The 10,661-nt window shown below is 41.2% G+C and overlaps 1 long non-coding RNA gene across 1 annotated transcript; it reads right to left on the reverse strand.

Moving 5' to 3' along the window:
• Window positions 1–387: 387 nt before the first annotated feature.
• LOC143414013 (uncharacterized) lies at window positions 388–6,564 on the reverse strand. The gene is made up of 3 exons (XR_013094576.1): window positions 6,427–6,564; window positions 547–599; window positions 388–451 (listed from the first exon to the last, which is right to left on the reverse strand). It is a non-coding gene; the product is annotated as an uncharacterized LOC143414013 (long non-coding RNA).
• Between the last annotated feature and the right edge of the window lie 4,097 nt (window positions 6,565–10,661).

Here is a 10,661-nt window from a genome sequence, read left to right on the forward strand (position 1 = left end):
GTAGTTAGAGTACTGGTAGTAGTTGTTGCAGGTTCAGTATTTGCAGTACTGGTAGTAGTTGTTGCAGGTTCAGTAGTTAGAGTACTGGTAGTAGTTGTTGCAGGTTCAGTAGTTGGAGTACTGGTAGTAGTTGTTGCAGGTTCAGTAGTTGGAGTACTGGTAGTAGTTTTTGCAGGTTCAGTAGTTAGAGTACTGGTAGTAGTTGTTGCAGGTTCAGTAGTTGGAGTACTGGTAGTAGTTGTTGCAGGTTCAGTAATTGGAGTACTGGTAGTAGTTGTTGCAGGTTCAGTAGTTGCAGTACTGGTAATAGTATTTGCAGGCTCAGTAGTTGCAGTACTGGTAGTAGTATTTGCAGGTTCAGTAGTTGTAGTACTACTGAGGGGCCACACACACGTACACACAGGTACAGTAGTTGGAGTACTGGTGGTAGTTGTTGTGGTTATTACTGGTCCTATAAACAGTTAGAAATAGATGTTATAACTCAGTTACACTGATTCAGTAAATTAAATTTAAAATGTGGCTTAAATGGTAAAGGGCTCTACTCACCGTATGCAACAGTCACAGTGACACATCGAAGCTCTGAGTGATACTTGGTTCCACTGCAGAAATAAGAAAGTTTAATATAGGCCTCTGATGCCATGATATCTTCAAGTCACCTAAACACTGACACTTTCTATCTTAATTGAGCATGCTTTTACAACATAGTGGTTTTCAAACTGCCTGCTTTCTAATACTTGCACCCCTTAATGTACCCCTTACTTACTTCCGGCGCCGCTCCGAGTTGGCAGCCACTATCAGCAGCTCTGACCTGACCGAGTCCTTTTTTCTCTTTTTTTGTTGTTATTGTGTTTCTTGTGTTTCTTGTTCTTGTTTTTTTTTTTTTTTTTATTGAGGGCTATACTACTCCATAATGGAGCTCGGAATTTTATGGACAATCGTGTTTTTAATCACATTTTTTTACAGCATTTGTAAAAAAGAGCGCGTGGAGGTCCGACCACCTATTGTTTACAGCAGGGATCAGCTGTTAGCCCTCAGGGCCTCCACTCCACCTCCACTGCCTACCACCGAGCAAGCCAACATCGCCCGCGAGGTGAGGAGGAAGAGACTTGGGCCGGAATCAGGCATCACAGTAAGGTTAGGAGGTACCAGCCAGCAATTCCATCTATTATTATGGGGAATGTGAGATCACGCCCCAAAAAACTGGGAATGTGCTTCACAGAGTTGTGACTAACCACGCTAACTCCGGACTCACACATAAACATAGATGGTTTCCATCTGATCCAGGCAGACAGAACAACGGAGAGTGGTAAGAAGAGAGGAGGGGATCTGGCTGTGTTTGTGAACGATAGATGCTATAACTCTGGGGAGTTATCTAACAAAGAGACGCTATGCTGTAAGGACATTGAGCTGTTAGCGGTTAGCATGAGACCGTACTATTTACCGCGAGAGTTTACACACGTCATTATGATAGCTGTGTATGTCCTGCCCTCTGCTAACGCTGCAGCAGACTGTGAGGTCCTGCACACTGTAACCAGCAGACTCCAAACACAGCACCCTCAGGCCCTTTTCCTGATCTCTGGGGGCTTTATTCACATCTCCTTGTCCTCCACTCACCCCACCTTCACCCAGTACGTCACCTGCCACACCAGAGACAATAAAACATTGGACTTATTTTATGCTAACACCCAGGAGGCATACAGATCATCACCTCTCCCTCTCCTGGTGGGCTCAGATCACAACCTGGTTCATCTCCAGCCTGTGTATAAACCTCTAGCACACAGAGAACAGGTTGTGAAACACACAGTTAGGAAATGGTTGGCAGAGACTGAAGAGGCCCTGAGGGACTGTTTCCATTCTACTGTGTGGGACAACCTCTGCAGCCCCCTGGAGGATGACCTCAACAGCATCACAGACATTACGGAATACATGAACTTTTGTGTGGACAACCGCGTACCCATCATAAAGGTACGTGTTTTTCTAACAACAAGCCATGGATAAATCCTGAAATTAAGGCTCTCCTCAAGGAGAAGAAGAGAGTCTTTAGATCTGGAGACAAACAGGAGCTAAGAGCTGTCCAGAAGAAGTGGAAATGGAAGATAAGGCAAGGGACGAAAACTACAGGAGGAAGATGGAAGAGCAGCTGCAACAGGACAACATCAGAGGGGTTTGGAACAGCCTGAAGACAATCTCAGGACAAAAACCAACCGCCGAGGCTGCAGGAGACTTGGGGTGGGTGAATGACCTAAATAAATACTTTAATAGGTTTGATCAACCACCCCTCCCCTTATTGCAATCTCCCTCATCTTCAGGAACTGCCTGTCTTTCATCTCAGGACTTCACACCTCTCAGCTCCCAGCCATCACACCACCCCCACCTTCTGTGAACTCCAACATACACCCCACCCCCCTGAAATACCCCCTCTCCATCTCAGCACTTCAAGTGAGGAATGAGCTTCACAAGACTGCAGGTCCAGATGGCATCAGCTCCAGGCTCCTGAGGTGCTGCGCAGATGAACTGTGTGGCATCCTAGGATATCTGTTCAACCTGAGCCTGTTGCCGCGGAAAGTACCACAGCTGTGGAAGACCTCCTGTGTTGTACTGGTACCAAAGACCTCCCATCCTAAGGACGTCAGCAGCTACAGGCCGGTAGCCCTGACATCACATATGGTGAAGACCCTCAAGTGGTTGGTTCTGCACCATCTGTGCCATCTGCACCATCTGAGGTCTTCATTGGATCCGCTACAGTTTTCTTACCAGCCTGGCATCGGGGTGGAGGACGCCATCATCTACCTCCTGCACCAAGCTCTGACTCACCTGGAGAAGCCTGGAAGCACTGTGAGGATCATGTTCTTTGATTTCTCCAGTGCTTTCAACACCCTCTAACCACGACTTCTGAGGGACAAGCTGGAGCTATCGAGAGTGGACCACCACATGTCCCAGTGGATACTGGACTAGCTCACAGAACGCACACAGTATATGAGGACACAGGGCTATGTCTCTGATACATTTGTTTGCAGTACAGGGGCACCACAGGGAACTGTGCTGGCACCGTTCCTCTTCACCCTCTACACTGCAGACTTCTCCATCAACTCCCCATGCTGCCATCTACAGAAGTTCTCTGACGACTCTGCTATAGTCGGCCGCATCACAAGTGAGGACGACTCAGAGTACAGACAGTGGACTCTGGACTTTGTGGACTGGTGCCAGCAGAAGCACCTGCTGATCAACGCCGGGAAAACAAAGGAGTTGGTGGTGGACTTCTGAAGACGCAGACCCACCACACTGACACCGGTGAACATCCGTGGAGTGGACATTGAGATAGTGGACTCTTATAGGTACCTGGGTGTTCACCTGAATAATAAACTGGACTGGAGCCGCAACACTAATGCTCTTCACAGGAAGAGTCAGAGCAGACTCTACCTGCTGAGGTGGCTGACGTCATTTGGAGTACAGGGAGTGCTTTTAAAGACTTTCTATGAGTCTGTGGTGGCATCCGTCATTTTTTTACAGTGTTGTATGTTGGAGCAGCAGTTTATTGACAGCTGAGAGGAAGAGGTTGGATAAACTTATCATGAAGGCCAGCTCTGTTCTGGGATGCACCCTGGACCCAGTGCAGGTGGTGGGAGACAGAAGGACTCTGGCCAAAATAACATATCTGATGGACAGAGTCTCCCACCCCATGCATGTAAATGTTGCTGAACTGCAGAGCTCCTTCAGTGACAGACTGCTGCATCCTAGATGCATGAAGGAGCGTTTCTGCAGGTCCTTACTCCCTGCAGCTGTCAGACTGCACAATCAAAACTGCTACCAACAAACATAGATGTTTACATCAGCGCTGTAACTTGGCACTATTTTATCAACCAATTCACACTACAACCAGGGTTTGCCTCTTATCTGTATTTAATTTTTATTTAATTTAATAACGGTACAGTACTCTGTTTTTGGTAACCATTATCCTCTCCGGAGGTGCAGAGAAATACACACCCCCATCACCATCAACGGCGCTGCTGTTGAGAAGAGTGAGCAGCTTCCGGTTCCTTGGTGTACATCTGGCTGAGGATCTTACGTGGTCAGGACACATAAACAAAACAGTGAAGAAGGCGCAGCAGCGCCTCTTCTTTCTCAGGAGACTGAAAAGATTCGGCATGAGCCCCCGCATCCTCAGGACCTTCTATCGCTGTTCCATTGAGAGCATCCTCACTGGATGCATCAGCACCTGGTACAGTAACAGCACCGCTTACAACTGCAAAGCTCTCCAGAGAGTAGTGTGGTGCTCTGAATGGATAATTGGAGGTGAGCTTCCCTCCCTCCAAGACATCTACAGGAAGCGCTGCCTGAGGAAAGTGGGGAGGATCATCAAGGACTCCAGTCACCCCAGCCAAAAACTGCTCAGACTGCTTCCATCAGGAAGGAGGTTCTGCAGCATCCAGTCCCGAACCAGCAGACTGAGAGAAGCTTCTTCCATCAGGCCATCAGACTGCTGAACACTTCATAGACACCTCACCTTCACTACTGGAACTTCAACATTATGCACTACACACTGTATTTAAATGCCACTTGTTTTGCACATGTCCAACTACCAACCTCTGTATATTTTATATATTTTATTTATTGTTTACTCTATTTAATTTGTAAAATATGTATACACACACACATACACGTAGAAAAACATATTTAGTATACACATCCAGTAATGCATACACTCTTATATTGTACATATATTTATTACTCTCAGATTTAGCCATTCTTGTATTTTGCTTGTTTACGTTATTGTATTTTGCACAACTCTGTTGCTTGTGAAGCTCGCACACAAGAATTTCACTCGCATGTACTGTACCAGTGTACCTGCACATGTGATGTGACAATAAAAGTGATTTGATTTGATTTGATGTAAATATGTAAAAATTGTGTATGTTTCTGTTCTGTGTCTTGTGTACTGTTTGTTTGTATATATCTGTCTTGCTGCTGTTACATCCAAATTTCCCCTTGTGGGACAATTAAAGGATTATTCTATTCTATTCTACTGGTCATTACAGGCAGAAGATTTGCCTCCTGTGTTTCTAACATCCTCTTCAGTCACACCAACCCTATGTATGTCTTCCTTCACTACATCCATGAATCTTCTTCAGTCTTTTTTCTCTTTTTCTCTTTCTATTTTAAGGTCCCCAGTGATCATCCATATTTATTTACTTGATAAATCCATGATCCTCTACTCAGGTTCTTAGTGTCTTTTCTTATCTAAAAGCAGTGTTTGGGAGTAACGGAATACATGTACCAGCAATACGTATTTAAAATACAAAATATTAGTATCTGTATCCTGTTACCATTTAATGGGTGGTAATCAGAATACATCTACTTTTTTTAAATAGATGGAATACACAGCGGTCATTTCCTGTTTTCTATGTTAGGCTATCCCCTCTCTATGTCTTCTCCAATTTGGTGATTAAACACAGTTGGGCGCAGGTTTAGCTCAGTTGCAGTCCGCATGCAGTCATATATGACATGGCTGAGAGCGGCCGGCCCAGGTTCGAGTAGGATTCACAGCCCTTTTTTAAAAAACAAAACAAAAAACAACTCAATTTCTATTTGGGATTAATACAGTTTTTCTGATTCTGATTGCTTGAAACCAAAACAAGACATGCAATAAGAGGCTCTAATGTAAGCATCCTATTAATATTGGTGGCATCAGTTACAGCAGCCAGCAGTGCATGGGCAGGATAGCGAAATAGTTTTTTATGCGAGATCACTGCAAAAAGTGCAGTCCTATCTAATGTCCATCCTACTGTTACTCGTTTTATATTAAGATTTTTAAAAATCTAGTTGGTATTGGTATGGCGAGTATCCTTCAGTAATAGTACTGAATTACACAGCAATAGTACATTCCTGTAGTTGTTAAAAGCATGACAATATATTAAGTAATCCAAAGTATTCAGAATACATTACTGTCATTGAGTAACGTAACGGAATACGTTACAGAATACATTTTGGGCCATTTTTTCTGTAATCTGTAGTGGAATACATTTTAAAAGTAACCTTCCCAACACTGTCTAACAGCTGTTTTTCTCTTGTTATCAGCTTCCTGGTTTTCATTTTGTCTTCTGACTACAATTGTAATCTCAAAAGATAAAAAATATTTATTGACTCAAAGGAGAGCTAACTGTCTTCTAATGACGGAAAAATCCTTTAAACAGGAAACTTGTTAGGCAGCAAGTTCAAATATGAGTTTAAAAGCTTTCCTTTCAGGAATGTCAGAACAATATTTATTGACTCAAAGGAGAGCTAACTACCTTTTAATTATAGAACAATCCTTACAACAGGAAACTTTTTCAGCAACAAGTTAAAATGTTACTTTGAAAATTTTTCATTTCAGGAATTTCAGCTGCTACAACTTTCTACAGAGTCATTTATATGAAACAGGAGACTGACCTGAAAACTGCCTGGACAACAAAACAGATGGGGAGACTTTGTCCTTCTTCGCTTTCAGATGGTGTCCATCTCAGGGTGAACTGTCCTGGTCCTGATGTGTTATTGATTAAATTGTACGGCCCGCTGTAGAGCAGCTCAGAGATCCTTCAAAGAACAAAATCAAAAACTTGTCAACTTTTTTTTTTTCAAAATCTGCCCATCTGGAAAAGGAGCATATTTCTTTTTGTTTCCCAACTGAGTACAGCTTTTATTAGGCCATGTTTTTTCTCACAGACACTGTGTCATTTAACTTGACATCTGACATGTTGTTAGATATGTAACCTGAAGACCTGCAACATATGTTAAATTTGCACATCACTCATTTCTCTAAGATTCATGACTCAGGACTATATTTCATTTCTACCCAGAGGCTTCCCTGAATTAAATATTTAAACTTTTATATATTCAGACAAAGTCTTTAACTGTGTTTTACTTACGTGGAGTTAAGTGCCTCTGCAGTGATGTGAATTTCCAGAGTCTGACTGACATTGTTGTAGAGCTGAGCTCCGTTGGCTGGTGTTGGAGGAAGAAACTTGGGCAGAAAGAGTCCTTCTGTGCAGGATGGCACTGCAGGATCAACTGGAAGAATACAGAGAAGTTAAGGTGATTCTCACAGGATGGAAAGATGATCCAGAGTAAAATATCTGCTGGACAGATTAATATTTGTTGGTCCAGAGAATCAGTCTTGATGACACTGGTGGTCAAACATCTCTGTACATCAGGCCGAGCACTAAGTTCATCGTCACTAGCAGCTCTTTAGTGCTCTCATTGTAAGATAATGAAACGTATATTGGTACCTTTCAAAGCAAACTGAATCGGTATTTTGCTGATGGCATCGTTGGTAGTTATTGTTGTTTGTGTCCCGTTGGTTTGAGTCAGAGTGATGGTCTGTCTGGGGAAGTCCTCCATCACCAGCTGTACTACATACGAACCTTCATTACTGCTGCTGGTGGGGCTGAATGACAGAGTACAAGAGGACTGCAAGAGGACGAAAATGGGTTTGAAGTCAAAATAACCAAAATGTTTTCTGTTGCAGAAAACATTTTCAATTCAAGGATATAAAAAATGTAGAAAAAACACTTGTTTTGGATAAACTTTCACTTCTACAAAATTTAGATCAATTGTAATTCAATTAAAAAAATTCCCATCACATTATTGCGTGACTGTCTGTGCCAGCTTTTAGTCTTTGCCTTGAAGTCAAAATAACCAAAATGTTTTTTGTCCAACTTTTTTGGACAAACTTTCACTTTTGCAAAATAAATTGATCTGAACTGTAACTCAGTTAAAACCATTTAATCACTTTCTGTGCAAAATGTTTGCTTGTCTCATCTGACATGAGAGTAACAGTCATTGCTCACCGATGAGAGGCTGAGGACAGACGGTGGAGTGCAGGGATTACACTCTGAGAGTGCAGAGTTTCCATATCTGCATTTAACTTCGTCTCCATCAGGGTCAAACATCAACAGGCTGAAATCTCTCTGACAGTTTGAAGGAACTCTGAGAGAGAAACAAAGATTGTAGCTCTATTTGCTGTATTTTAATATAACAAACAGGTGATAAATACTTTGTTAAATACATTTTAATATGAAAGGGATGAATGTAAAATATGAAATATATAAGAATACAAACACAGACACACATAAAGTGGGCTTACCCCACAGCTGGTAGGATGGTGGTCTGAGGTGATGTGTTGGCTTTGCCGGTGTCGGACCGGTTCCTCAGTTCCACCCGAGTCACAGCTCTCCATGACACGATGTTATTGATGTTTGATATCCAGGCACCACTATTCAACCTTCAGTGGAAATTGATCAGAAATTCAGTTTTTAAAGTCTGAACAAAACATGTTTTAATAAATTATTAGTTAATCATGAGCCACCAATACAGCAGAGCTGATCATTAACATAATTCTTCACTTCTCGAAAACATTATTTTTTGTTGAGCCGTTGACATTTTGGGGGAAAGTGGTTTTGTTGCCCATCACTGAGAATTTAAAAAAGTTTTTACAAATGACTTTTTCCTGTTGTTGTACACTCACCAAAGCTCAAACAGAGCGTTGCTGGAAACCTGTCGAGTCATGATTCCCTCTCTCTGACACCAGTCTCCACTGCTCTCCTGTTTTACCACATGTAGTGTGTAGGTTCCAATCCCACAATCACCACTGAGGCAACTCCATGTGGTATCATATATGCAGTCGTGGAAGTTCAGCTTATACCGAACGGTCACCTTTAAATTTACAGCCACAAAGTGTTCACTTAGGTCTTGTAAGATTTTTAAAAGTAAGTACATTATTTTAAGAAAGAAAATGTACTCACTGTGACAGATCCATCTGCAAAAGTGTCCTTTGGGTAGTAGGTCATGACTGTGCCTAAAAAATGTGAAGCCTGAGTGGCGCAAACCATCAGCAGCACCAACGATATCTCAGAGAGCAACATGATGAATGTGTGTGTCTCTGCACAAAGGCAGAAATCACTGAGAACACCTGTACTTCCAAAGACAGCCTCTCTTTCACTCTCTGTCCTTTTGTCTGATGTGTTTTTTTCCACAAACAGAAACTGATTCAGTTTGTAAACCAGAAAATTACCTGGAATGAGGAAACGTCTTTCAAAGATTACAGTCAGATGGGGATTTCACCGAATCCAGCTGTCTAAACCACCTGTAAGAAGCACAAGTATATTTTTAAGTATATTTAAACAAAGTTGTTTTGAATTTGTCAAAACAACAACAAACATTTGTCAAAACCTTTTTCACAGATTTGTTTTTAATTTAATTTGTGGATACAATTGTGGCTTGCCTTCTCCAGTGTGTGGATGTGAGAGTGAATGAATAGTGGAATTGTAAAGCGCTCTGAGGTTCTCGAAAAGTGCTCTATAAATCCAGTCCAATCTTTTAGTTGTAATAGTGATTAACACAGTGTCAATTGGTTTTGTGAAAAAATAGTTATTTCTGTTCACAACAAATCAGAGAGTGCAAGCTCCATGTTTCATTAGTGTCTTTTGTGCATGTTAAAACGTACTACAGTCAATACTGGTAGTGCAACGGATCAAAAAACTCATGGTTCGGTTCGGATCACGGTTTTGAGTCGCGAATCACCAAAAAAAGAAATAGACAAGACAAATTTAACTCTCAGTTTATTTATTTAAATACTTTTTGGCCATTAAAAAACACTCAACTCAGAACTCATTCCACGCAATTGTATAAATACAAATTAAGGTGCATAATAGGGCATGATAATCATTTCCTTTGAATGTGGGCACAATCATAAAACAACTTAAAATGCAATTTAAGGTATCATTGCTTCTTACTTTGAAAATGGAGAATGAATAAAACTCCACATCATCAAACATTTAAATTTACATGTAGCTGTAGAGGTATTTAGGTGCTTTATTAGCTGTAGGCTAAATTTATGCAACTTCTTTTTAGGGGGAAAAAGATATTGTTGCTACGTGAAGCCCCGCAAGCTGGATTTCACTAACAGAAAAAAGGATTCAGTGATGCAGAAGCAAGCAACGTTGCTCTGATGATACAGGTTCATGATACAGCTCCATTCACGCTCTTGCCCTTTGAGTTAAGGTTAAGGTAAATGATATGCATAAATATATTGATAAATAAATATAAATAAATATAATAAATATCAATATAAATGATATGCAAATCTCTGCAATCAATCTTTATGTACATTTGACACAACAGCCGGTGACTGTAAAAGAAAATTTGTTTTTGTCATTTTGGGCATTTAGATTAGAGATCTAAAGAGATAGCTGAAAATTTATTTGTTTCAGTAATTTTTTAGTAGGTGAACAAACTGCATTTGCTGCTTTGACGTTGAATGCTGAGAGACAAACTTACCAAGCAGGAAATAAAGTCAGTTTATCACAGGAACACATCTTTTGGAAAGAAACTGTGACTGGTATTATTCGTGTTTGAAGTGGAGCAATTCTGAACAATGATCAGTGGAATGAATCATTTCTTTCCAGACTAAAAAGGGAGTATTTCAGATGTGGTATACGCAATGTTACTTCATGATTCATCAGTCAGTGATTCAGACATGGCTCAATTTTGTACGAATGCTTTGAAAGCTTTGTTCAGACACACTCATGACAGTGACAGAATGAGAACAAAAAGAAAAGTGTGTGAGAGGAAAACTAAAAAGCTCTACATGACAGTCTTTGGTTTGATCAGTAAGACATCAAAAGCAC

The sequence above is a fragment of the Maylandia zebra genome, linkage group LG3 (genome assembly GCF_041146795.1).
Source record: "Maylandia zebra isolate NMK-2024a linkage group LG3, Mzebra_GT3a, whole genome shotgun sequence".
NCBI lineage: Eukaryota > Metazoa > Chordata > Actinopteri > Cichliformes > Cichlidae > Maylandia > Maylandia zebra.